Below are 26,271 nucleotides of genomic sequence, written 5' to 3'. Positions count from 1 at the left end.
TTTTCAGCGGACGAGAGTCTCTCCGAGCGCTCCACCCCTTGCGCGGAGACGCTTCGGAGGACGGGGGGAAAAACAGTCCTTAAGGATGCGCGCCCGTGCGCGCTCCTTGACAGCCTGGGACTTTGCAACAAGGCCTGCCGAAGGACGCCAGATCGGTGGGGAGCCCCTGTAACCCTCTTGCAGCTTTCGACATACCCTCTCCCTGAGTCCTGGGAGTCCGATAGAGGTCTCAGCCTAGAGGCATTATGGGGCCGATCTGACGCCCCCTCCACAACACTAGGGGCACGATCACAAACTTTCACAGGGCCAGTTTCCAGGCCAACACTTTAGATTCAAGAGTGCGCAGAGACTCGAGAATCAGAGAAAGGGCATTACCTTCTCCAGACACAGAAGCAGGGCCCGGAGGCAACATCACAGGTTTAGGTGAAACAAAATCTACCGGTGTTAGAGGAGGAGAAATGTTACATTCCTTACCTTTTGTAGAACTGCTCCTGGAGGAAGCCCTCCTGACTCTATCACGGTCCAATTTACGCCGATAGGTCTCATACATCTTCCATCCATCATCGGTCAAATCCTTGCATTCATTGCACCGATCATCAACCAAACAAACATGCCCCCTGCATTCCATACAAACTGTGTGAGGATCAACTGAAGGTTTAAGAAGCCTCACCTTACATTCATCCTCACACACACTCTGAAACTCCCTGTACTTGATCCTGACATCATGTACACAGAAAAGCCAATCCAAATTAAAAAAACAGTCCACTATTACGCGTGCCAATCCAACAATCCAGAGTCAATAACCAAAAGTCAATCCAGATACTTAGAAGCGAGATAATCCAAAAATCCTAGACGGAGGTACTGCAAACATTGTTGTTACAGCACCGGCGACAGAAAAAATATAATAGAATGGGAATGGGTTCCTGATATCCGCCTCCCAGCGCGGGATTGGGTACTACCACCTGGCCGCCCACCTACGTGTGCTGCGAGTTTTGAAATTCTGTCGGACGTCAGAAAATACAGCTATATATATATCTGACAGGTAAGTTTTCATGAACAAAAGAAAGGTTAGAAGGGACTGCCTTCTTTTGCTCTGAGCAGGATTCCTCCCTTCCAAGCAAACAGAGGAAGCCGCCGAAAATATCATGATAGGTCCCCACCCTCGCCCAAACAGACTTCCTGTTGTTCGGCAACAGGAGAGTGCATTGGAGTGTACCTTAGAAGAGGTAGCAGCATAATGCAGTCACATGGAAGAGAAGGGGAACTTCCTGTTTCCTTGAAGAGGGAAATCTCTCTCCAAGGATGGACAAGCAGCCTTCTTTTTATAATTCTTCCTCTTCCTAGCAAAAGGCACCTTTTATGGCACTCGTCACAAGGATCAGCAAAGGAGCATTTGCGTTTATGGCATTTTATGCAAACAATGCTTGGTCAATATCAAGTGGGGAAAGGAAGCAATTGCCAACACTTCCCTACCCCAAGGCGTAACTTATAGGACTGCTGGTCAACAGGCTTAGATGATTCTTGGGTTTGGTTATGCTTGTACCATGACCAAAAGACAAAAAAAATATACACAAATATACGACATCCAAATACACAAAAATCCACCACTATCACAATAGAAACAACTGCATGAAAAAATCAGAAGCAAAGTTAAGCATAGAGCAGCCAGCTAACATAAGGCAGAGGAGGAAAAGTACCCCTGTTACTGAACAAGGCTATAAGCAAGTGGAGTATTGCTCAGTAGCTGGAAGTGGTAAGGTATTCCTTGCCCATCATATTCGGTTAGTTAACTACCAAAAAAACCTTGTTGCGTTTAGAATAGCCTGCTCCATCTTGCACTGAAGGTAATTCCCCAAGTAAAGGCAGGTTTATATTCATATAGGAACAAACCTAAGTAAAATTAAGACAAACTGAACCTTCATAATAATGCTCTTTGAAAAGTAAAAAGTAATAATTTACGAATAAAAGGAAACCTTATTTGACTGTTTACTAAACATTAATTTTACAACGTTAATATATGATTCATTAATTATTTAAGCTTCCTTTCCATTTAGTCTGACAGAAGAAATTTTATACTTTTTTCTGTTAGGGAGGACAGCTAATATTACTTATAATGTAGGTACTCCTGCAACATTGTAATAGACAAAGTGGTCAGTGTGTGTAAATTGTCTTTTAAATAAATAATCCAGCAAAAGAATAGCTCTAGCTATAAAATGGAACTTCACTCTTTCTGAAACCTGAAATGAAGAAGTAAATTTAAAGGGTGAGGGGTCTAAAGGGGCCTTTGATCATCCAGTGAGGTATGCCATATCATCCTTGGTGATGCTGTGCAACGTCGAGATGATTCTGAGGTGGCAAAGTCACTTGTGTCCAACAGGATGGTAGATGTCATTCACAGTTAGATAACAACACATTTGGGTTATTTTTGGAAGACTCCAGCCATCTCCCAAGATGTAATTTATATTTTTCTTGGGTAAAACACATCAAAACAAAAAATGTCTTCTCAATACATAACTTGTGCAAATGCTTAATAACAGAGAATTATGACTTATAAGGCAAGACAATACTGGCTGGTCCCTCCTCCATAGCTAACATAGCAAAACTGTAACCAGCAAACACCACTAGGTTATATTAGTATGATATTTTAGGTTCTTTTAGTGCCCTAGGGTAAACAACCAAGCGGCGACACAGCGGCCACCTCTCCCAGAATGCACCACCTTCCCGAAAAAGTACTTAAATTTGCTGCCATGAGCATCAGCCAAGAGCTGTGGCCCATCCAGGTAGCACACCAAGATCTCTACGCTCCTCTTGAAGTAAATGTTTACTCCTAAATTACGAAATAATGGCATACCTAATTCAAGTGCTCCTTTTTGGGGTTTTTGGGAAGTAGTAGCTGTGTTCCAAGAGATGGCTGCTATGCAGCTGCTCAGTGTTTAGCCCATTATTTTCTTGCCATTTTTGCATGATAATTCCAAAATGGGTTTTCAACGCAAAAATCGCCTAAACTGGAACCTGAAAAAAAATTAAAAAAAATTAACAAAATTTGGGTAACCTTTGCAAGTTACTGCTGCCAAACCCATAGACCAGGGAATGTCCTATCCTAGTGGTAGGTAATTCCTAGGTCATCATAGCCTAGCTATCAAACATAGCTAATTAGCTACATTGTTATGTTTTCTACTAACAAAGTCTAAACAGGCCCAAGTTACAGTTTGCTTACATAGGGTTACTTATACTGCAACTAGGTACCTAATCCCCAAGGTTGGGTTCCACACCTGACTGAGTTACCCTACTAGCTATACCTAGTAGCTACTTCTATAGAATGAACCAAAAATTGTTAGGCTAAGGGTAGCACCCAAATTTAGTTAGCTATGCGGTGGGTAGGATACCTATAGCCTACTACTAAACAATAGTAAATATAGAAATAATCCAAAACAATACCTAAGAGAGAGAGAGGTACCTAGGCTAATCAGTGACTTGACAGGTGACGTACCTTCTCCAAACAACCTGAAAGCGAATGCGGTTAGCCTACTAGGTAGCTACCTTTCTACAAAATTTAGGTACATGACAGTGGTTTTTTTTTAACTAACAAAAGGAATGAAACGTGCAATTACCTGAAGATAATAATCCCTCGTTAAGGACGCAATACGTCAAGACATCAGTACTATAAAAGACTTCACGTCGAAAGTAGGATTCTAGGATCACTTTGACAACTACGTCACACTCGAGATTCGGGAAATCCCGTTTCCGCTGATACGTAACCAGCTGGAACATGATTACCTATACCTATAGTGGTACAGAAGGCTAAACCTCAATGTAGTGACAGTGAAAGATCCTTGTCTTAAATGATCATCCTGGCCTAATAGCGTATCTTTTTGTCGTTTTTTTCTTTTCTGTCGTACCTCTTTGTTTTCTTATATTTACTATTCTATACAGTTTTTTTTATCAGGTTGCTGTATCAAACTATGTACCATAAATGACAAATACTAGTGGGTATGCGATGTTGAGTTAGGTATAACCACTTTCATACCAGCAAAAACTTTTCTCTAAATCAAGTGGTTTCAGAAAAACAATTAAGACCAAATTCGCCTTTTCACTGATCACATTGCTAATTACAGGAGTTCAGAACACTTTATTTTCCATACAATTACTGAGAGATAGATGCAAACATAGAAATAAAAAAAATGAATGGCTGAAAATCACAAAAACCACACATTCTGTGATATTTTATTTCGATGAATACTTCGGAAATGTTCCTTTTTTATACTTTGGACATTTCTAAGTAATTTCGTATGATGAAGAAATAAGAATATTTTATAGCAGCCCAATCTGATACGATCACCTTAATGTGCGCGTTTTTGCATAATAATTCTTGACTGATAAAGAGTCCATAAAAAAAAATATAAAGCTACTTTTAAATTCTGAACTCGTGAACAACCCAACCATCGGAGTGGTCGGGACATAAGAGCACATCAGGTTTCCAAAGCTAAGAGCAAGATGTTAACGCAGCTGATGTACTTTAAAAAAATTACAGATGAAAACTGATAAAGTTCAGAAAGGGGCTTAGAAAGTTAAGCATACAACGTGTCCTTTATGGAGTGGAGTTAAGTACCTCTCCACATTTTATTAATGTAACCTTCCTGATCGAGGCATATGAGTAATCCCACTTTACGGTAACATAAGTATACCTTCTGATTAAAAAAAAAAAAATCACCAAATTCGGTCAGAATTGCCGAAATACAAGATGCTCAAAACAAGTTTAATGGACAAGCTTGCACTTTTTGTTTGTAAGGAGATTGATATAACACGCCCACAAATGTGTTGCACAGTAAGCAATAATTAAGGAATCATGAACCCACAAAATACAGATATGAATATAAGCGAATATAAGAGATTAAAATGGTAGTAGATACTGACAAAAGATTTCATGGGAGCATCAAAGTAACCAAGAAATTCCAGTTTCACCTGGAAAGAATATCCAACAAGAAAGGGGAACGGACCACTTTTGAAAATACGGGGGATGACCGTGCTGGGGATAAGCCGCGCAACCGAATATTTATATCCTAATTAAGTGACGAGGTAAGAAACACTGTAATAACAATCAGATATTGCATATAGCAAGAAATTTGTCACTGAACCATTTAAAAAATTAATACTAGAGACCCCAGGTTAACACCTGCTAAAAGTAAATACTTTGAGATTGCACGTAGATCACTTAATGTTATTAAATCAGTTCTCCCAGCCCCCAGGGTTCTCCCTAGAGTAAAAAAAAACTAGAAAAAAATCATGTCTGCGAACTTTCGACAGTGTACAACACAAAAATTCCAGATAAAAATGATGAAAAGAATCTAACACAATTTATACATGCAAGAGCCTATTGTCTATACTATCGGTACTGCTCTTAGGCTGTCCCCTTCCTTGTACCTATATAGGCCTTGTAAGGCATTCCCAAATGTCGGAATTTGAAGTAACCCTCGTCCCCGTCCACACCTACTACGAAAAAAGGTTGTACTCGACATCATGTCTGTCGTTCAAAGTCACAAGGGCTTCGAGAAAGTAAAAGAAAGAAAAAAAAACCTGCTACCTATACAGGTTTCTTGAACTGATTCAACTCCGACACAGGGTCACTTACGTTACCCGCACATTAATTTACTTGTCACATCATACAAATGCAGATAGCTGAAGAACGAATTATCAACTCATACAGACTCAGAGAATGAGAAACCTGCAGTTTTTTTTTTCTTGGAAAAATCAATATATTTAGTCCTCTTGATTTTAAAGACCAGAGGGATGAAACGAACTGCAGCCCTAAATAGTCACCAAATCATAGGAATTGATTACTGTAACTGTAGTAACTACTTTGTAATGAGGTTTTAAACATTAACATATACTTTGATTATTTTGATAATTAGGGTGCCCTAGGAAGCCTTTTGAAGAGTTAACTTCATACTCTTTATCATGGAATAATTTGTGACGCATATTTCGCAATGAGTTATTGCTTTAATAGTTAGCAAGTGAAGTTGAATTAGAATGGACGTGACCTCACAAGATTCATTTCTTTATAACTTGATTGCTTTATTCAGTGATTTGTAGTGGCATGACAATGAATATAAATGTATGAGGTAACGCCCATTCTAATTTAACTCCGGTTGCTAACTACTTAAGCAAGAACTCAGTATGAAGTATGTGTTACATTCTACATTATGATAACAATTGTGAAGGCAAACTTTTCTGAAAAGCTTCCTATGGCAATATATAGTTTAACTTAAAGCTGGAATTTGGAAACTGCAAAGAACAAAGATACACAAATACGCTCTTATACCATGATATTTCCGTACTAAAAATTAATCAAAGGATAAGGAAATGTTTAAAATCCCAAGAAGCAATTAAATATAGGACTTTAAAAAGACCCATAACAGAGAAAAGCTACATCGATGCACTACGCCTGTTATACTAACTAACAGATAAAAAGGATCCGAAGGAAAGACCAAATGAAAGTCTCCGGAAATAAACCTTGATGATAATGATGAATAACAAAATTACATGTATGATGTATAGTATGTAACCAAGACGGAAATATTATGCTACATCTGCTATAAGATACTACCATTGGGGAATGATAATGCCATCTTCTGGCCACATACCTACGTAGAGCAAACAGGTTTGGCTAAAGCAACATAATGCATCTTATACAAAATAAGCACTACAAAATATATTGCACTTTCACGAATTTAAGTCCAAAGCACATTTAAATTAATAACACACACGCGGGCGCAAAAGAAGTTTTGTTATATACAGCCTCGAACCCATTCATCAACAAGCAAACTATGGTTGTGAATGGGACTGTTTCTGGAGCCGTTACAAGCCCTTTACTTACTATTTGGCCGTTACTTACTACAGCGAATTGTAAACAAATTCGTCCGTAATATCTACTATATGCGAGTATTTCCTCCAGTATATGTTTCTCTTAGAGTTAATGTTAGTCATTATATGTCATAAAGTCTACCTAAATTGTGATGAATTTGCAAGGTGCTAGTCTAGACAAGGCTTTCTTTTTCTGGTCGTGCGCGTTTTACCTTATATAAAGTAGAGGCGAGGCGAGCGAGCCAGTTTGTGGCCGCGCTAAGAATGGGTACCGGCATGATGTAGGGTAGAGTTAATGTTTGGGTCATGATTAGCTATTGCTTAGGTAATAGGCTAGGTCTCTAGTATGTAAAGTAATTATAGTAATGTCAAGGGCAGCAAACATCTAAGGTTAGCTCATGTAGCCAGGATTTTAGCCTAAATGTTCATTAGGTAACTTACTAGCTAATTAGCAGGACTACCTACTGCCTAGCTACCTAGGTACTAGGCTACCTACTACTAGCTACGTACTAGAGGTACCTACCTGGAAACTGGTGGTGACATTGAAAAACATTATGATTCATTAGCAATTAGGGTACCTAGCCTAGTTAGGTATAGGTAGGTAGTATATAGTACTACGTAGTACTATATACCTAGGGTCTACTAGGTATATACCTACCTATACTAGTACTATTGTATACCTAGGTACTACACACACAGGCTAGCTAGCCTAGGTATATAATGTACCTAGTATATACCTATGTACCTAACCTATATAGCTAGGTACCTAGCTAGTAGCTACAGGCTAGTACCTATATACCTATATATATATATTATATATATATATATATATATATATATATATATATATATATATAGCCTATAGGGCTAGGTAATATATTATGAACTGGATATTGGTACGGCAGCCGTATCCCTGATTGCGATAGATATTGGTACGGCTGTGAATTGCACATGCGCGAACCCTTGTTTCCCGCCTCAGGCATATCAGTGACAGCAAGAAAAATGACGACTTAGCTAGCACATGAACTGTGTAATAGGGCAAATACATCAGTTTTGCTGAAAAAGGCAATAGATGTCTACGAGAGTCAAACTTCCACAAATGGTATATAGTATCTGTAGGTCACGAACGATCGAATCGGGCTTGAAAAGAGCTCCGAAGAGGAGATTCAAAGAAGATTTGAAGCTTAGCTAGTAAGGTAGTGCAGCAGTCAGTAGTGTGTTCAATATGGGAAACATGCTGTTAATATAGACCTAATTGGATGATTACCTACTTACGATTGGATTAGAACGTTTACCAGAGGATCTACTTTGGTAGTTTTCCTTACTACCATGAATATAGCAGAGCACAATTTCTGTGTACTTCAAGTCTTCTTTGAATCTCCTCTTCGGAGCTCTTTTCAGACCTATTCAATCGTTCGTGATCTATGGATTTACAATTTCTGGAAGTTTGACTCTTCGTAGACGTCTATTGCTTTTTTCAGCGAAAACTTATGCATTATTACACAGTTCAGAGAAGATTCAAAGATTTGAAGTACACAGAAAGATTAGTTTAGTTTTATTTTTCATGTATACTAGCCTTTAGTCAAAATCTAAGTGTGTTTAAGTATTATTGTGATTTTTTATATTTTCATTTACTGTCAAAATGTTTTGCTGCAATTGGTGATGACAGAATGGTGCTTCACTTTGACATTTTGAATTGAACATCTTCAGCACAACAATTCAGTTTGGATTATTATTACTACTGTCGCTGATCTTCTAGTGCCGTACTTATAGCTCTTAGCAACATTGTACGGTAACTGCCGCATGATTAGCAATCTGCCATACCTACAGCAAGTCAATAATGCAATATGGCACCACTGACAGAACTGACGTACCCCCACTACACTGTTATTTGTATGGCAGGAAGTCTGAAATTGACGCATGCGCAATTCACTGCTGTACCAATATCTATCGCAGTCAGGGATACGGCTGCCATACCAATATCCTGTGCCATAATATTATAATATATATATCTAATAAAAGGAGCCCATAAAAACACCAAAATATAGAGAGAAAAGTACTATATTTCAGAGACTGCTGTCTCCCTCTTCAGGTAGATGAATGAGAAAAGTTTACAGAAGAAAAGGTGGTATTTATGCCAAGAGGTCCATCACAGGCAAGCCAATTTAGGTGCACCCCCGCTGATATCTTCCTTTAATCTTCTTAAGTGTTGGATGAATGGAAACCTTGTCGATCGTATCTGAAATCCATGTTTCCTTTTGAGATGTTCATTACCTGCCTCTCTTTTATTAAGGCCGATTCCATCATTTGACTCTTGTACCGGCAGTTGCTGCTATAAATTACATGTAACAAATTCCAGTTTATTCTATGGTTATGTTCATTTATATGGTTGAAAAAATAGCAGATTTCTGTTGTCCAATACCTAACTGATCGTTTGTGTTGTATTAATCTCTGGGGAAAAGTGATTTACCTGTAAATCCGATGTAAGATTGGCAGTCCAGGTATGGGATCTCTTAACCCCAGTGTCCTTGTGAGATGTTTCTTTTGTGTGTTAATCAGGGATTTGGCTAAGGTTGTTTGGGTAAGTAAATGCAAAAGGGTTAGATTTTCCAAGGGTGTGGGGTTACTCTCTTAATCGTGTCCAGGTGAGGAATTTTTATTTTATTGTTGGGTGTATCTCTGGTCTTGTCTTTAGGGGGTCGGTAGAAAATTACGTTTGCTTTGTGAATTGATTTCTCGATCATATGGTCAGGATACTTTAAAGACGGAAAGTTTGCTTGCGAATTAGTTCAAAATCTTTTTCCAGGAATTCTGGGGAACAAATTCGTAAGGCTCTTAAGAACAGGTTGCTAGCTACACCTATCTTGATAGTAATGTCGGGATAGCTAAAGTAGTGAATGTATGAAAGTGAGAACGTTGGTTTTCTGTATATGGTAAATATGTATTCTGTCATGTCTCTGATTATTAAAACATCAAGAAAAGGAATTTTATTGTCTGTTTCCCAATCAGAGACACGACAGAATACAAATTTACCATATACAGAAAACCAACGTTCTCACTTTCATACATTCTACTACTTTACCTATCACGACAATACTATCAAGATAGGTGTAGCTAGCAACCTGTTCTTAAGAGGCTTAGGTTGTGGATAAAAGTTAGGGAAAGCATGTAAATCACAACAAATGATCAAGTTAGGCCCACATATAATGCTTAATAATCTGTAACTATTGATCTAGTTTTGTGGCTATTTTCTCCAGACTGTTTGATTAGTGTTAACCTACTGTCATACTTTACAGTATGCTACTGAACAAACTCATAGTGTTGATCATGTGGACCATTGAGGTTGTTACAAACCAAACAAGCACACACACTGTAGTAAATAGAAGTACGTAGTCATACTTTTGTGTTATTTATGCAATAATCCAACACTGTATACCTGTACCACAGAATTTTTCTGAATAAAACTAAATGGTAATTTTTATTTTTTAAATTTGATTATGCTTGTTAATATTTGTTAAATTAACAAGATAAGGTTTGCTAATATTTGTCTACAGTGTTAGTTCCTAAGTTCTGATAAAAATTGTTACCATTTCATTAAAAAATTTTGATTTTGCCCTCCTACTTATGTGCAATATTTGTTTATGCTATCACTTCTCAGCTCCTTGAAAAAACAAAGTACGTAGTACAGTTGTGGTGTTAGAGGTATGATTGTTATCATTGCTCTGTTGTTATCTTGCCTGGATTGTCTATGTCTAACATAGGGCGTGCATTTTATACCTAACCATTACAAGGTCCCAGAAGTTTGTGATTGCTTTCATGTATAGTTGATGTCTTCCACCTCGAATTGTATAGCTATGTTTATATTCTTGAAAGTTTTTTAATAGTTTGCCTTTCAGGTGCTTTAGTGGTTGATGAGAAAGTAGTAAGTGGAAGACCCAGATTTACATGGATGAAAACTGAAATAGGAGGCAGAGATGAGTGGAGGTTTGAGGAAATTATGCCACAGGAAAAGTTTTTAGTGGTGAATTTCAGTAACTCTTTATATTTCATGGCCCTCAGACTATGGTCATAAATGTTGGTGGCTACAGTAGAATGTGAACCAAAATAGGGTGTGGTTCACTTGTGTCTAGGATTGTAAATGTTTTGTTTTTTTATTTGTTTGGTTTGCCTGTTAGAAAGTACAGAACACATCACCAATTCTTATTTTCCTTTTTTCAGGTCCATGCCATCAATTGCATAAATGTGGATGCTTAAGGTTTGAACAGGAAGCATCTGTACCAGCAAAGAATATTTATCTCCAATACTGTCTCTCAAGATGCCACAACTATTCTATAGCAAATGGGAGTTATTATTACCACTGTGGCTCGAATATTTTACATGAAAACAAAATCTCTCGAGCAACATTGCCATGGGGATTTCAAAAGTTTCATATCCCTCTGCTTAGAGTTGATGCTGTTGCACAGAAGTCTTATAATGGCATTCACAGGTACCAATGTGCTTCATATTCCGCGTGTATTAATGGAATTTTGAATCAGAGCACAAATTTTAGTAATAGCCATGTGAGTAAGATCCCATCTGTAAGCATCCATTCAAGTGTGTGTCGACGAGATATTCCTGACTACTTAAAAGGAATTATCAGTGAAGTGGCAAGTGCAGAAGATGATCTTTTAAGTGAAATTTTTGAAGATGAAGTGGAAAATGATATGGAAGATGAAATTTTTTTGGAGTTTTTGAATTCTCACCTTTTGCTATATGAGGAAACTGAATCTAGTTTTATGTTACCATGCCTTCTGTGTTCAGCTTGATGACCAGACAACTCGTTCTCAGGAAATCATCATTGATAAAAACTCAGTAGAAGTTAATATAGCATGATTAAAAATCTTCAATATCATGACATTCTTACCAACTAACAGAACATTTATGCTATTCCAGTTTTGTACATAGAGACTTTATTTGAACATATGATGCCATACTTAAATAATAATTTTTTTTTTGGTCCCAGGTTATTTTGTTTGCCCCTGGTGCTGCCAGGCAGGACCATGGGAAGAACTCAGACATAAACTCGATAAACGAGAAGATACTATTACCGCCCATCAGTTATCTACATACCTTGAGTCTTGCTCTCCAATTTCAGAAGTTGACTTTGAGCTGTTACAAAGATCTCCATTTCAGGTAGTATTTATACACACCTTTTATTAAACTACTTGTATACATACAGTGAAATGTAGAAAATATATTTTTATTTATGTATAGAAGTCATTGAAAATATATTAGGTGATAAAATGTAATGAAATCTACAGTTTAAGATAATATTTACATTGGAATTCATTATTGTTGAATGTTGCACATTGGAGCGAAGTGGATGGTTAAAGACAAATCTTATGTGTACTATTGCTTTAATTTTTAGTTAGTGGAGACCAAGTTGTGAATTTGTTAGACACTTGTATACTATATAAGTATACTATATAACTATGGCAAACTTAAATAATGAACTATTTAATTTGATATAGTTGGTTTCAGTTCTCGTTGTTTCCGACAGAATTTCAAATCTCGCGCACACGCGACAGATGGTAGGTCAGGTGGTCTACCTTACCCGCCGCTGGGTGGCGGATGTACGAACCACTCCCGTTTGCTTGTCAGATTTTTCTCTGTCGCGGGAACGATAACAACTGTTGTCGGTTCCTCTCGATAGTTTTTCGATTCTCGCTTGCCTGGAGTTAATTTGGACTTCTTTTGGTGACGTATTCGCTTTGTTTGCTTGGCATACACTGATTGTGGACCGGTTTGATTTTGATTTTGATTTTCTTTAAACGATGTCTGACCTAGATTCAGTAGTTAAAACTTCGGTCGTTTTTGTTTAGGGTTTGCGTGAATGAAGGATGTAAGGTGAGGTTGCTGAAAGCTTCGGTAGACCCCGACACGGTTTGCATGAATGCAGGGGGATGAATGAATGTTCTTTTGCTAACCCTTGTAGTGAATGTAAGGGATTGAATGAAGAAGAATATAAGGCTCTCTCTTCTTATGTTAGGAGTTGGAACGTGATAGAGTGCGTAAGGCTTCCTCTAGAAGTTCTAGTAGATCTAGAATGAGTGAGTTGGATGTGGATCCTAATACTAACGTAGAATTAGGACCTTCTTCCCAAGTTGCAGCCCCTGCTCCCCGCACCGAAGCCGAAGATTCGCCTTCGGAGGTGGCAGCTCTGAGAGCCACGATTCTTTCTATGGATCAGAAGATTCGTCAGTTGGAAGGTAAAGAAGGAGAGTGTTAGTGATCAGTGCAGTGTCCCCAGTGTTGTGGAGTGCGTCTGACCGGCTCCTTAGTGCCTCTAGGCCTAGACCTCTTCCAGACTCCCAGTTCCAGTGGAGTAGGAAAGTCGAAAGCCGCAAGAGGGCTAGGGAGAACCCCCACTGGTCAGGCGTCCCCTCGGCAGATCCTGAAGTACGCTCCCATGGCTGCCTCGGATCGCTACAAGAAGGAGCTCCTACGCCAATCGTCTCCTCTTCGTCTTCTCCCTCTCCGAAGAGAGGTTGGAACTCCCCGGATGCGTCGCGCCCGTTGAAGAGGGCTTGGAAGGCTCCCTGCAGTCCCTTTGGCTTCTAGTCCGGAGGTTTTCCCGGAAGAATCGTCGGTGGAGGCGAAGAAACCCAAGAAATCCTGTGATCGTTCTTCTTCTCGCGCTCGCTCGCTCGGCTCCTGCTTCCGAGAAGAACAACAAGATTCTCCTACGAGAGTACTCGCGGGACTTCAAGCTCAGATCACGGCGCTAGCAGACTCTCTAGCAGTTAGATCACGTAGAGACGAGTTTCTCTTCCGATCAAGAGATCTAGGCGCCGCTCTTCAGCGGTCTTCTCCTCTTTTTAGGCGTTCTCCTTCATTTGGGGGAGGTTTCGTATGAAGGTAGGGCTCACGTGAGCGCCCTCAAGCTCTCCTGGCTCTCTTCGACTTCAAGGCGCCAAACATCGGTAGGACGCTCTATTGGAGAAAGAAGTTTTTTCTCCAGATTGGATTCCCACTTCCGGTAAGCGCACTGCACCTGCTCATCACGCTATTTCTTTCAAACTCCCTCGCGTGAGACTTCTCCTCAGCAGCCTCAAGATCCTAGAAGGCGCCCTTATACAAGTAGGCGTTCTTCTTTCCAGATGTCACTCTCCTCGAGTGTCGGATCGTGACTTCTCTCCTGACAGGCGTCAAGAGTCTGGTAGGAGTCGTGTGCATGATAGACGGCCTGCTGTTAGAGCCGTCTCCCCGCAAGGTAGGCGCCAAGAGCCTACTGCACATCGATCTCCTAGTAGGCGCTCGTCTCTTTTAAGGCGTCATACTCCTGATTATTCTCCTCGGGGCAGACAACAAGAGTCTTTCAAGCGCCCTTCTCCGTGTAGGCGCTCTCTCCCCACCCGCTTCTAGGCGCACTACTCCTGACCGTTCGTCTCTTGGTAGGCACCAGGAATCTCGGAAGCGCCCTTCTCAGGTAGGCGCTCGTTAGCTTTGAAGCGCCCTCCTCCTGAATGTTACCCTCTTGTTAGACGTCAAGAGTCTCACAAGCAGCCTTCTCCTAGTAGGCGCATTTTTCGCCTTCCAGTCGAACTTCCGTTGATCGTACTCAACTGGACAGGTTATGGAGAGCCGCGCAAGCGCTCTGCTCCCGATAGGCGCTCTTCTCCTGGCAGCCCGCTCGCCTCAGGATAGGCGCAAAGAGTCTAGCAGGCGTTCGCCTCCTCGTAAAGCGCCCTGTGGATGTTTCCGAGGATTCTCGGAGTAGGAGACCCTATCTCTCCTTCGGCTGAGATTCCGTCTACCTCGAAGAGGGATCTCATCGTAGACAACCCAGATCTTCTCATCGTTCTCCAGTGGATGTGAAACTCTTATAAGAGAGGGCGTTCTCCAACCTCTCGCTCAACTCCTACTAGATCCCTTCGTCACCTAAGGATCTTCCGCGCTCGCCTCGCAAGACGTCCTAGAAGGTTCGGATGAGGAACCGAACGCTTCTGCTGCTGTGTCTTCTTACAAGAAGCTTACAGAGCTACTTTTGCAAGTTTTTGGGGGATCCTTACTCTACGGCTCCTCCTTCTCCTCACTCACTTTTTTCAATGAAGAAGGCACTGAGAGTTTTGGTTCCTGGATGGCTTCCAAAGAAGAAGCGGGGAAAACGATGTTTGCTTTTCCTCCTTCGAAGTTATCAGGACGCGCTGGTTTCTGGTACGAAACAGGAGAGTCCTTAGGATTGGGTCTACCGTCTTCGGCTGATTCGGATTTTTCGGCGCTGGTAGATTCGACAAGGAGAAACTGCCCTTAACTCTGCTAAGACGACTTGGGCAATGAATGAATTGGATCACATGCTAAAAGGCATGTTTAGAGTGCTAGAAGTATTTAACTTCCTTGATTGGTCGTTGGGGGTCCTAGCCAAGAAATTGAAGTGCCAGAGTCATTTTTCGCCAGAAGATCTCATGTGTGTTTTGTCTTGTATGGACAAGTCGGTAAGAGACGGAGCGAGTGAAATCGCCTCCCTGTATGGGGCCGGGATCGTGAAGAAGAGGTCTGTTTATTGTTCCTTCTTAACGAAGTCTGTCTCCCATTGCCAGAGGTCTTCTTTGCTGTTTGCTCCTCTGTCTGCTCAGTTGTTCCCTAAACATCTAGTGCAGGACATTTCGAGATCACTTTCGGCTAAAGCCACCCAGGACCTTTTGGCACAGTCGGCAAGAAAACCTCGCCCTTCCTTCCCTACCAAGGCTAAGAGGAAAAGGCAAGTGTTCGAGAACCCTTTCGAGAGGGGCGTCTTCATCAAGAACCTCTACGTTTAGAGGTCGTAGACCTTCAAGAAGGGTAAGACTTTCGCCAAGTCTGTTAAAGCCCCCAAATAACTTGCAAGTCCTTCAAACAACGGTGGGCGCCAGACTCTTAGAGTTTGCAGAAGTCTGGGCCCAAAAAGGTGCGGATTCCTTGGACCCTTTCTATTTTGAGGAGAGGTTACCTCATCCCTTTCGTCGAAAGACCTCCCTTGACGACCATCCCAAGGGAACTGACGGCCAGGTACAGAGACCCCATCATGAATCAAGCTCTCCATCTAGCAGTAGATCAGATGCTGGAGAAGGGGCTATCGAACTAGTGACAGATCATCAGTCATCGGGCTCTACAACCGCCTTTTCCTAGTTCCGAAGTCCTCAGGGGGATGGAGACCGGTGTTGGACGTAAGCGCCCTGAACTTCTTCGTAGAAAAGAAGAAGTTCACGATGGAAACGCCTTCATCAGTGCTGGCAGCATTTCGTCCAGGGGACTGGATGGTTTCCTTGGATTTACAGGACGCTTACTTCCACGTACCGATCCATCCTTCCTCGAGAAGTTTTCTCAGATTCATGATGGGGGGGAAAATTTTTCAGTTTCAGGGCTCTGTGTTTCGGCCTCTCGACGGCCCTCAAGTGTTCATGGGGATTTTGAGGATGTGGCTCAATGGCTTCATTTGAAAGGGGTGAGGATATCCATGTACCTCGACGATTGGCTGATAAGGGCCAATTCAGAAGATCGTTGTTTGAAGGACTTACAAGTAACACTAGAATTGACGAAGGCGTTGGGACTTCTCGTCAATTTCAAGAAGTCGTCCCTAATTCCCCGAGCAAGAGTGTGTGTATCTCGGATACAGATGAACTCTCTGAGTTTTCGGGCTTTTCCCTCTCAGGAAAGGATAGCCCGAGGATTCGAGAGAGAACAACCTTCTTAGGGAAAGAAGTAATGACAGTGAGGGAGTGGATGAGTCCCTGCTGGGGACGCTCTCCTCGCTGGAGCAATTCGTTTCCCTAGAAGGTTGCACCTGAGACCGCTCCAATTCTTTCTTCATCGGAATTGGAGTCGTCGTTCTCAGGATTTGACGTTCTCCCGCCCGTCGTTATCCCAGGACGTCAAGAAACATCTATGTTGGTGGACAGATCCCAACCTCTTTGCGAAGGGACTGTCTCTTCAATCCCAGACCCCAACCTGGTGTTGTTCTCTGACGCTCGGACATGGGGTGGGGGGCAAACTCTGGAACCAGCGAAGTGTCAGGTACCTGGGTGGGACCAGGTAGCCTGGCACATCAACAGAAAGGAGTTGATGGCTGTGTGGTTGGCTCTGAAGGCTTTCGAGCCCAAAGTCAGAAGATCGTAGTGCAAGTCAACGCGGACAACACTACAGCTCTGGCATATATCAGGAAACAGGGGGGGACGCACCCTTCCTTCCCTGTAGAGACAGCAAGGGACCTTCTTCTGTGGGCAGAAGAAAGAGGAATCAAGCTTCTCACCAGTTCGTGCAGGGGGAAAGGAATGTAAGAGCAGATCTCCTCAGCAGGAAAGATCAGATCCTTCCCACAGAGTGGACCCTTCATCTGGATGTATGCCAGAGCCTGTGAAGTTATGGGGCCAGGGCACATATGACCTCTTTGCCACATCAAAGAACAAGAGGCTGGATCCTTACTGCTCTCCGATATCGGATCCAGAGGCATTAGCAATAGATGCTCTTCTTCTAGACTGGAGCGGACTCGACGTCTACGCGTTTTCCCCCCTTCAAGATCCTGGGCTAACCATCAAGAAGTTCGTAGAGTCCGATTCAACGAGAATGACTTAATCGCTCCCTTTTGGCCGGCCCAAGAATGGTTCACAGAGGTACTGGAATGGTTGGTGGACCTTCCAAGATCGCTCCCACTAAGGAGCGATCTACTCAGACAACCCCACATTCGACAGGTACCACAAAAAATCTCCTCGCTCTCAGTCTGACTGGCTTCAGACTGTCCAAAGTTTGGTCAGAGCGAAAGGCTTTTCAGCAACAGCTGCTAAAGCAATCGCAAGAGCGAGGAGACCTTCCACCTTGCGTGTATACCAGTCAAAGTGGGACGTCTTCAGAACGTTGGTGCAAGAGGAGAACATTTCCTCTTCCAGTACCTCTGTGACCCAAATTGCGGATTTCCTTATTTTCCTCAAAGAAGAATGTCATCTTGTTGTGTCAACTATTAAGGGATACCGCAGTATGTTGGCGGCAGTATTTCGGCATAGAGGCATAAATATATCCGATGATAATGGACCTGCATGATCTTATTAGATCATTTGAAACCATTAAGCGCCCTCATGTAGTACCGAACTGGAATCTAGACGTAGTTCTACAATTCCTTGGATCGTCTAGATTCGAACCTCCTGGCTTAGCCTCTTTCAAGGATCTGACGAAGAAGGCTATCTTCCTTTTGGCCCTAGCTACAGCTAAGAGAGTGAGTGAGCTCCAAGCTATTGAGGGGCAATGTAGGGTTTAAGGAAGATTCTATGGTGTGTTCGTTTCTTCCAAGTTTCCTTGCAAAGAATGAAAACCCATCACGCCCTTGGCCCAGGAGCTTTGAAGTTCGTAGTTTATCTTTTCTAGTAGGGGAAGAGCCTGAAAGAACTCTTTGCCCTATGAGAATTATGAAGTATTTCCTTAAGAGGAAGGAACAACTTAAGGCTAATCAAGATGTGCTTTGGTGCTCCGTAAAGGACCCCACTCGGCCCATGTCGAAGAATGCTCTTTCCTTTTTTCTGAGAAGCCTTATTACAGAGGCACATGTTGCCTGTAAGGAAGAACATTTTAGACTACTGAAAGTGAAAGCTCACGAGGTGAGAGCCATTGCAACTTCGCTTGCATTCAGAAAAAATATGTCTGTGCGGAACTTGATGGAGGCGACTTTTTGGAGATGCCAATCGGTTTTTGCAAACCACTACCTACGTGATGTAAAAATCACATATGATAAAAGCTTCGCCTTGGGTCCTTTCGTATCGGCGGATTCGGTGCTGGGGCAGGGAGCTGAAACTTATCCTGTGTAAATTTTTTATATGTTACCCATATTTATATATTGTGTTTTTTGGTTGTCTGAAAGAGGTTGCAGGAGGCACCTCTTTTTGTCGTAATGTTTAACCCTTTGTATTTTGTTAGGTGGTCTGGTGGGTTTTGGCTCCTTGCAGAGGTAGTGGTAAGGATCTGTTACGTAAGCGGACAAGGTCCCTCTAACAGGATCCGACTTGGATTCTACCACAATAGGGGATCACATATCCCATGGTAGATCCGAGAGTCTTTCAGCATCAGGTCACGTCCCTAGCTGTAGCTCTCCAGGCAATGCAGACTCAGAGACAGTATCTATGAAGTCTTCATCCTGAAAGGTGAGAACCAAGGTTTTTTATATCCTACAACATAGTTGTTTCCCGTCTTACCTGTATTATTTAGCTGTCTCTTACCCTCCACCAAGGGTGCCAATCAGCTAAGTATATATCTGTCAGGGAAGTTCATGTACAAAATGATATTATTAAACTACAAAAAGATAAAGTTTTGTACATACTTACCTGGCAGATATATACGATTAATGGCCCACCCAGCCTCCCCTCAGGAGACAGGTGGAAGAGAAAAATCTGACAAGCAAACTGGGAGTGGTTCGTACATCCGCCACCCAGCGGCGGGTAAGGTAGACCACCTGACCTACCTGTCGCGTGTGCCGCGAGATTTGAAATTCTGTCAGGAACGTCGGAGACTATAGCTAAGTATATATCTGCCAGGTAAGTATGTACAAAACTTTATTGTAGTTTAACATATCATTTTAGTGAGGGTTTTTTATGTTGGTTGTGGTTTGTTAGAGCTACTGGTACTTGGGAAGTCTTCTTTAAATTACCATGTACTTTTTGAATTGATTATTATATGTTTATTATAGTGTATTTTATTTTGTCCTTTGGAGTATGTGTTTTATAAAATTGTGAGATGTTGCCTGAAAACTAGGAATTTTTTATTCCAAGATTACTAACAGCATCACTTGACTTCATTTTTTCCCTTTCTGGCAATCTTCCTGAAGTGTACGTATTTCAGTTGGGAGTGTCATCTATCATAGTGTTTTTTTTTTTTTTCCCCTTACTCCTGATATGTACAACCAATTGTTTCACCAAATTATTGTCATCCATTCTCTCGAGACATCACAATAATCATAACTCCTTGAATCCCAGTTTGCATACTATCCATATCACCCCTGGACCCCACTTAAATCATACTGCACCCTGAATATCATACTGCTCAGGATACCAGTGTGTTTTACTACCACTATACAAAAAGCAGCAGTCTTATGGATTTTGATGCTAGTAAGTTTATTAGAGGCTGTAATTATACTTCAACCGAAAGCACCTTGTCCAGTGTGTTAAACTGTATTATTATTATTATAGGGGTTAGTTTTTCCAGACCTCTGAGTCTCAAGTAGTGTTAAAACTGGTCACATTTGTATATTTGGTATTTGTATATTACACATTTTTTTAACAAGAAACTTCTTACTTCTCTCTGAGTACTCACCTTTCTCCTCTGATTGATCCACTTCTTTGATTTACAAAACCTTAGAAATGAGAGCTTTGACAGATGCAAAATTACCTTATTTATACTTATACTTTCAGGCTGTGAGTTTGACCACTTTGGAAAAATTTGGAGCAAGATTAACTAGAGACGGAGCAAGAGTAGTTTTCCCCCTAAAGACAGATAGTAATAAAATTGTAGGGTTTGAAAGTGTATCACTTTTGCATCCTGTTCCAAAGGTAAGAGTTAATGTATGTCACAATTTTGTGTTATTTTGATTTATGGATATTATTTTGAAAGTGATAATTTTTTGGATTGCATTCATATTAATTGTAGTTTTGAATTCCTTGATAATATTATTTATGCTCACTAATTTTTTAATATACGTATACAGTATAGTATTTCCTCTAGTTGCCTCTGAAAGTTTGCACATACTTAATAAGCAAGCCTTGAGCTGTGAATATGAAATGTAATGAATTAAAATTGCTTATCAACTAAAGGTGGATGAAGCTTAAATGATGGGCAAGGTTCCTTGCCCATGTCATGCATACAAGTTGATTTTGTGATATTTTATCTTTCATTTATAAGCGATTTCAAGTGGGCATAAAGTAGTGTATGCATTTTACTGATATTTTTAAGAAATGTTTGTGGGCATAAAGTAGTGTATACATTTTGTTGATATTTTTAAGAAATGTTTATCAATGTAATAATGAGCAGTTCACAAATAAACACACTGAGACCAATATGTATGTACTTAACATAGATAAGTGAGAAAGTGTATATATACTCCCTTTTGAGAAAGTGCAGATTTACTCCCATTTGAAGTTGAACTGTCAAATATCTGTTAATGAAAACTTCCAGCTTATACAAACTTAAATTCTTAGTAGTATATTGCCCTCTGCCAAGGATAGAACATTGTATGTATGGCCATAGTTTGTATTTTTGTGTAAACAATCTTACGTTGCTCCATGTTAGCATAATTTCAGCTTTCAAGTATTAAATCTATGCTCTTTGTTGTTGTCCCAATATTAGTGAACTTTACCTGTAATTTTTAGGTTGTACGTCGATATGTCGTCTGGAGAAGCAAAACCATTGTTCTTCATGGACCCAACACAAAAGTGCTCAAAGACTAGTTGTTGTTCCAAGTTGTTGTGATGTACTGGCATTAGATGAGTACAGATTTCTGCTGTATCCATCCCTTATAGTGGTTAGTGAATTTAGCAATTCAAGATAAAAATTTCTAAATACTTTAATTTGTTGACTTGTGCATTACATAAAAGTGATATATTTAGCTTTGCACTTTTCATACATTGCATCTTTGTCCTCCTTATACTTCTTCCTTGCAGATATGAGTACACTTTGTGACTTGTTAGCTACTTGCAAAGAAATAATTCTCTGGTTAGGCATCGGCCCCCTCCTCGACAGCTACTTCACTTCTGATTAGCTTACAGATTCCAAGTTGGATTGTCAGGTATATATGTATTGCAAATAACTTTTCATTGCATTTAAATGGTTTGGTGATAAATTGTGCTAAATGTGTTGTACAAAGGAAACTTGTCACGGCATTGGGGTATTTGCTCAGTTTGAAGGTATTTTTCATTATGTATGTTTTGTATTTTTATATATAAAATGTGTTTTCAGATGTGAAGAGAAAGATCTTCCAGTGCATGTAAAATCACAGAAAGAAGTGCAGGCTGCTTTGAAGAATGTTGTACCTGTGTTTTGTCGGAAGCTACTACAACTTTCATTGAACTAAAAGATAAATTTATTACAGACTAACTAATAAAGAAGAGGTTAAGTATAGTTTTAGTATTTTTTTTATTTGGTTCTTGATTTAGCCAAGCTGCCCAATGAAGGCACAGTTGTCTATTTTCTGGTAATATCCATAATTTGGCTTGGCCATCAGGTAGTCAAGTTTGTGTATGAAAATAATTAGTTGTTATGTAAAGAAATGAACATTACAGTGCCTGTTAACATTAATATATATACTATCATGGGACCAGATTGAATTGTCTGATTCTTTTAGGCACAAAAATAATAGTATATATCCCATTGTATCATTAAGTTGGAGATTGTTAAGTTGTAATCTTTAAAAAAATTATCATTAATGATTTCAGACATCTGGTGTGCAATGGAAAGATTTTCAGAACTAAATTCTATCTTGTTGGGACATCGACTTGGAGAAATGACAGTATTGACTGGACCAACTGGCTCTGGCAAACAACACTTATGGCAGAATATTCTTTAGATCTCTGCTCTCAGGGGGTAAGCACAAGAAATTTTGTAATAATGATGTTGAAAATTGGAATATTGCACTGTAATATATATGTTTTTTCCCCTTATTTCTAGGTTGTGACTTATGGGGCAGCTTTGAAGTTAGTGTGATTCGTCTCTGTGAAATTATGCTTCAGCAGTACTCAGGAATGTCGTTTGCCAGTTGATTTAGTTGAATTTAATGCAATAGCTTCCAAGTTCTCAAATCTCCCTCTTCTTATTTCTTAACATACATGGTCAACAAACAACTACATCTGTGTTTGAAGGTGAGAAAAGCTTTTGACTTGCAGTGAATTTGCAGAGTTTGTAAGTAAAAGATTTTGTGTATTTTTTGTCAGCATCTTTTATTTAGTTACTTTAATGTTAAATATTGCAATCACTTCTTTCCATCATTGTGCCTGGATAAAGCAGAAAGACCAAGTACTTTGGTACAAAAGTATGAAAAGCTAGTGCACTCGATAAACATACTCATGTCACTGGGTATATTTTTGAAAATATTCATGTGACTTGTCCTCTAAACCTATCGTACATGAAGAAACAGCCCACAGTCAGTGCTGTCTACAGTGTTTTTTCAGTAGTGCACAGTAGGTACTTTGCAGCAAGTAAGAGATTCTAAAGTGTATTGGATTTTCTTAATTTTTAATTTTTTTTTTTATTCCCTTTCAGCATTTGTCATGCCATGGTCTTGCCTATGAATCTAGAAATTTGGTCTTTTAGAAAGGGAAAAATTATAACAGACTTGATAATTCTTGGTTTTCTCATAGCAAAACAGTATTTCAGTAACGTTATTTTAATTATTATGGTCATAAGTTAAATGTGGGATATGGTCATACGTTTAATGTGGGATATGGTCGATGATGGTTGTGTGGCCACCTGAGAGGATGAACTTTTTCCTTATCCCAGGAGACCAGTGACCAAAGCACTGTAGTATTGTATCTGCAGACAAAAGATATTGAAGTTAACTGGATGCTAAGGAAAAGTGAATTTAGAGAGCAAAGCACAGTAATGGCGAATAAGTTCTTCTTTCACTCTTTCTGATAAGGAAATTGGATAAATGTAGATACCCACTGTATCTACATTTCATACTTTCAGTATGAAATGTAGATACAGTAGTACCTCGACATACGAAGGCTCAACTTACGACAAAACTCGAGATACGAAAGTAAATACGAAAAATTTTACAGCTCTACATACGAAAAGTTTTCAAGATACGAAAGGTTGTTGCTGTAAAGTCCCGAGATTTGCCCGGACCACCGAGAACAATTTTAAAACTCCCGCGCCGCCAACTGAGTAAACTCGCCACCATCTTCCCGCTCTCCCATTGGTTCCTGATGCTAGTCACCCCATAAGGTCCTGCTCTCCTATTGGTCAGCATCTACCCCTTGTGCTTTAAGTATTCTATTGGTAAAAGGATGCTGTAAATTGAAAAACTTATTCATGCAATACATTTAATAAAAAAAAAAAAACATTAGGTAAAGATAGAATAAAGAATAGAAATGAATGGTTATTATACTGTTTGGTAGTTTCAGTAGATTGTTAAGAGCGATAATGAAAATTTATGGCTTACTGTGTAAAGTGATTGCTTGGCGATCGTTCGATACTCATAAGTGCTGGATGTAAACATAAGTTTGGAAGCTTTTTTGTTTGTTTATTATAGTTAATAGTTACTTAATATTATTTTGAAATGAGTACATGCAATACATTTAATAAAAAAATTGTGAATTAGATTTCATAAAATATAAAATAAATCAGATTGTCAACAAATACATATTTTTTAGAATTCTTCTTCTGTTTTAATATTACGTTACGTATACGTATGTTTCATTATAGCTGTCAGTAACTCGGTATCTTCCATTAGGTAAAGATAGAATAAAGAATAGAAATGAATGGTTATTATACTGTTTTGTACATGAACTTTCCTGCCAGATATATACTTAGCTTACGTCTCTGACGTCACGACAGAATTCAAAACTCGCGGCAAATGCGACAGGTAGGTCAGGTGATCTACCCCACCCGCCGCTGGGTGGCAGGTGTATGAACCAATCCCCCTTTCCAGTCCATAATTTTTCTGTCGCCGGTGTCGACTACATCTGTTGTTGATACCTCTCGATTTTGGATTATTACTCGTTTTCGCCCTGGATTGTTTCATCGGACTTTTTGGTGAAGTACCTGCTCCTTGGCTTGGCATTTGCGATTTTGTGGACCGGTTTTGGATTATTCTTTTGATTATTCTTGGAATTTCATTATGTCTGATTTGAAATTAAGAAATCAACTATGTTCAGAGTTTGTTCTGTTAGCGATTGCAAGGTGAGGCTAGCCGAAAGCTGCGGTAGACCCTCACACAGTATGCATGAGGTGTAGGGGGAATGACTGCTCATTTATTAACCCTTGTAATGAATGTGGTAATTTGAATGAAGAAGATGGAAGGCGCTTTCTTCTTATGTAAGAAAGCTTGAGAAGGACAAGGTTAGGAAAGCTTCATCTAGGAGTTCTAGTATGTCTCGCGCTAGCGAGTTTGAAGTTGATAACCCTGTTGTAGACGTAGCGCCTTTACCAGTTTCAGCCCCTGCTTCCTGCACCGAACCCGAAGATGCGCCTTCGGAGGTGGACACTATGAGAGGCCACTATTCGCAGCATGGAGCTGAAAATTAAAGTGCTAGAAGGTAAGAGTGATAGCAATTTGTGCAGTGATCCCAGTGCAGTGGAGGGTGCGTCTGATCGCTCCCTAATGCTTCTAGGCCTAGACCTCTTCCAGACTCCCAGACCCAGTGGAGGAGGAAAGTCGAAAGCCGCAGGAAGGTTAGGGAGACCCCCACCGGTCAGGCGTCCCCTCGGTAGCGCCTGATGTTCGATCCCAGGCTACCTTGGATCGCGCCAAGAGAGAAGTCTTACAGCAATGCTTCTCGTCTTCGCCTTCTCCTTCGCCCAAACGTGGTTGGAGCTCCTCGGAAGCTTCTCGCCGTCGAAGAGAGCCTGGCAGGCTTCTTCCGCCTCTCCCCTCCAGCCCTGAAGTTTTTTTTCGGAAGATACTGGATTGGATGTCAAGAAACCGAGGATTTCTTCGGAGTTTCGCTCTCCTAGTAAGGATCGAGCTGCGTCTCCCGTGAAGGACTTTGTTAAGTCTCCTACACGTGTGTTGGCTAGTCTGCAGGCGCAGATTACGGCTCTGGCTGACTCCTTGATTGTGACTTCTGGTCGTAGGAAGGACGTCTCGCTCCCGGTAAAGAAGTCCAGGCGCTCTTCTCCAGGCTTACGCTATTCGTCAGTAACCGCCCTCTCTCCAGGAGTGGATCGTAGTACGAGGCGCTCTTCAAAGGACAGGCGCTCTCCTGCGGACATCGTTTCTCCGTCTGACAAGGGGCATGCTTCCCGTAGACGAGCCTCTCCTGACAGGCGCTCGTCTCGAGACAGGATCTCTCCCGCTGGCAGACGCCAGGAGCCTGGTAGGCGTTTTTCTCATGGTAGCCGCTCTCCTTCAGGCTTTCGCTCTCCTGTGACCAGACGCCCTTTGGCAGACAGGCGCTCTTCTCCTGTCAGCCGCCCTTCGCTTAGCAGGCACCAAGAGCCTAGTAGGCGCTCTTCTCCTTCAAGGCGCTCTTCTCCCGATTTTCGCTCTCCTCGAGTTTAGGCGCCGGGAAATCTGTCAGACGCTTCTCGACTGGTAGGCGCTCGTCGCCAGAGATTCGCTCTCCTGCAGCAGGCAGCCAAGAGCCTGATAATCGCTTCCCGCATGACATGGCGCTCTTCGCCAGGCAGCCGCTCTCCTTTAGAGGCGCCAGGAGCCTATAGGACGCTTTTTTCTGCATAGACGCTCTTTTCGCCTAATAGGCG

At 40.9% G+C, this 26,271-nt stretch overlaps 1 protein-coding gene, 1 long non-coding RNA gene and 1 pseudogene across 2 annotated transcripts in view; all 3 read left to right on the top strand.

Annotated features, from left to right (window-relative positions):
• Positions 1–26,271, top strand: part of LOC135224011 (uncharacterized) — a 248,225-nt gene that overhangs the window by 55,466 nt on the left and 166,488 nt on the right. The gene's annotated exons all lie outside the window — the stretch shown is intronic.
• Positions 1–26,271, top strand: part of LOC135224257 (uncharacterized) — a 218,359-nt pseudogene that overhangs the window by 103,823 nt on the left and 88,265 nt on the right.
• LOC135224178 (uncharacterized) lies at positions 11,864–21,322 on the top strand. Its single transcript, XR_010316666.1, has 3 exons — positions 11,864–12,033; positions 20,268–20,405; positions 21,222–21,322. It is a non-coding gene; the product is annotated as an uncharacterized LOC135224178 (long non-coding RNA).

Source organism: Macrobrachium nipponense, chromosome 10 (genome assembly GCF_015104395.2).
Source record: "Macrobrachium nipponense isolate FS-2020 chromosome 10, ASM1510439v2, whole genome shotgun sequence".
In the NCBI taxonomy this organism is placed as follows: domain Eukaryota; kingdom Metazoa; phylum Arthropoda; class Malacostraca; order Decapoda; family Palaemonidae; genus Macrobrachium; species Macrobrachium nipponense.
Note: the sequence above shows the minus strand (reverse complement) of the source record. Positions and strands in the feature narration are given on the sequence as shown.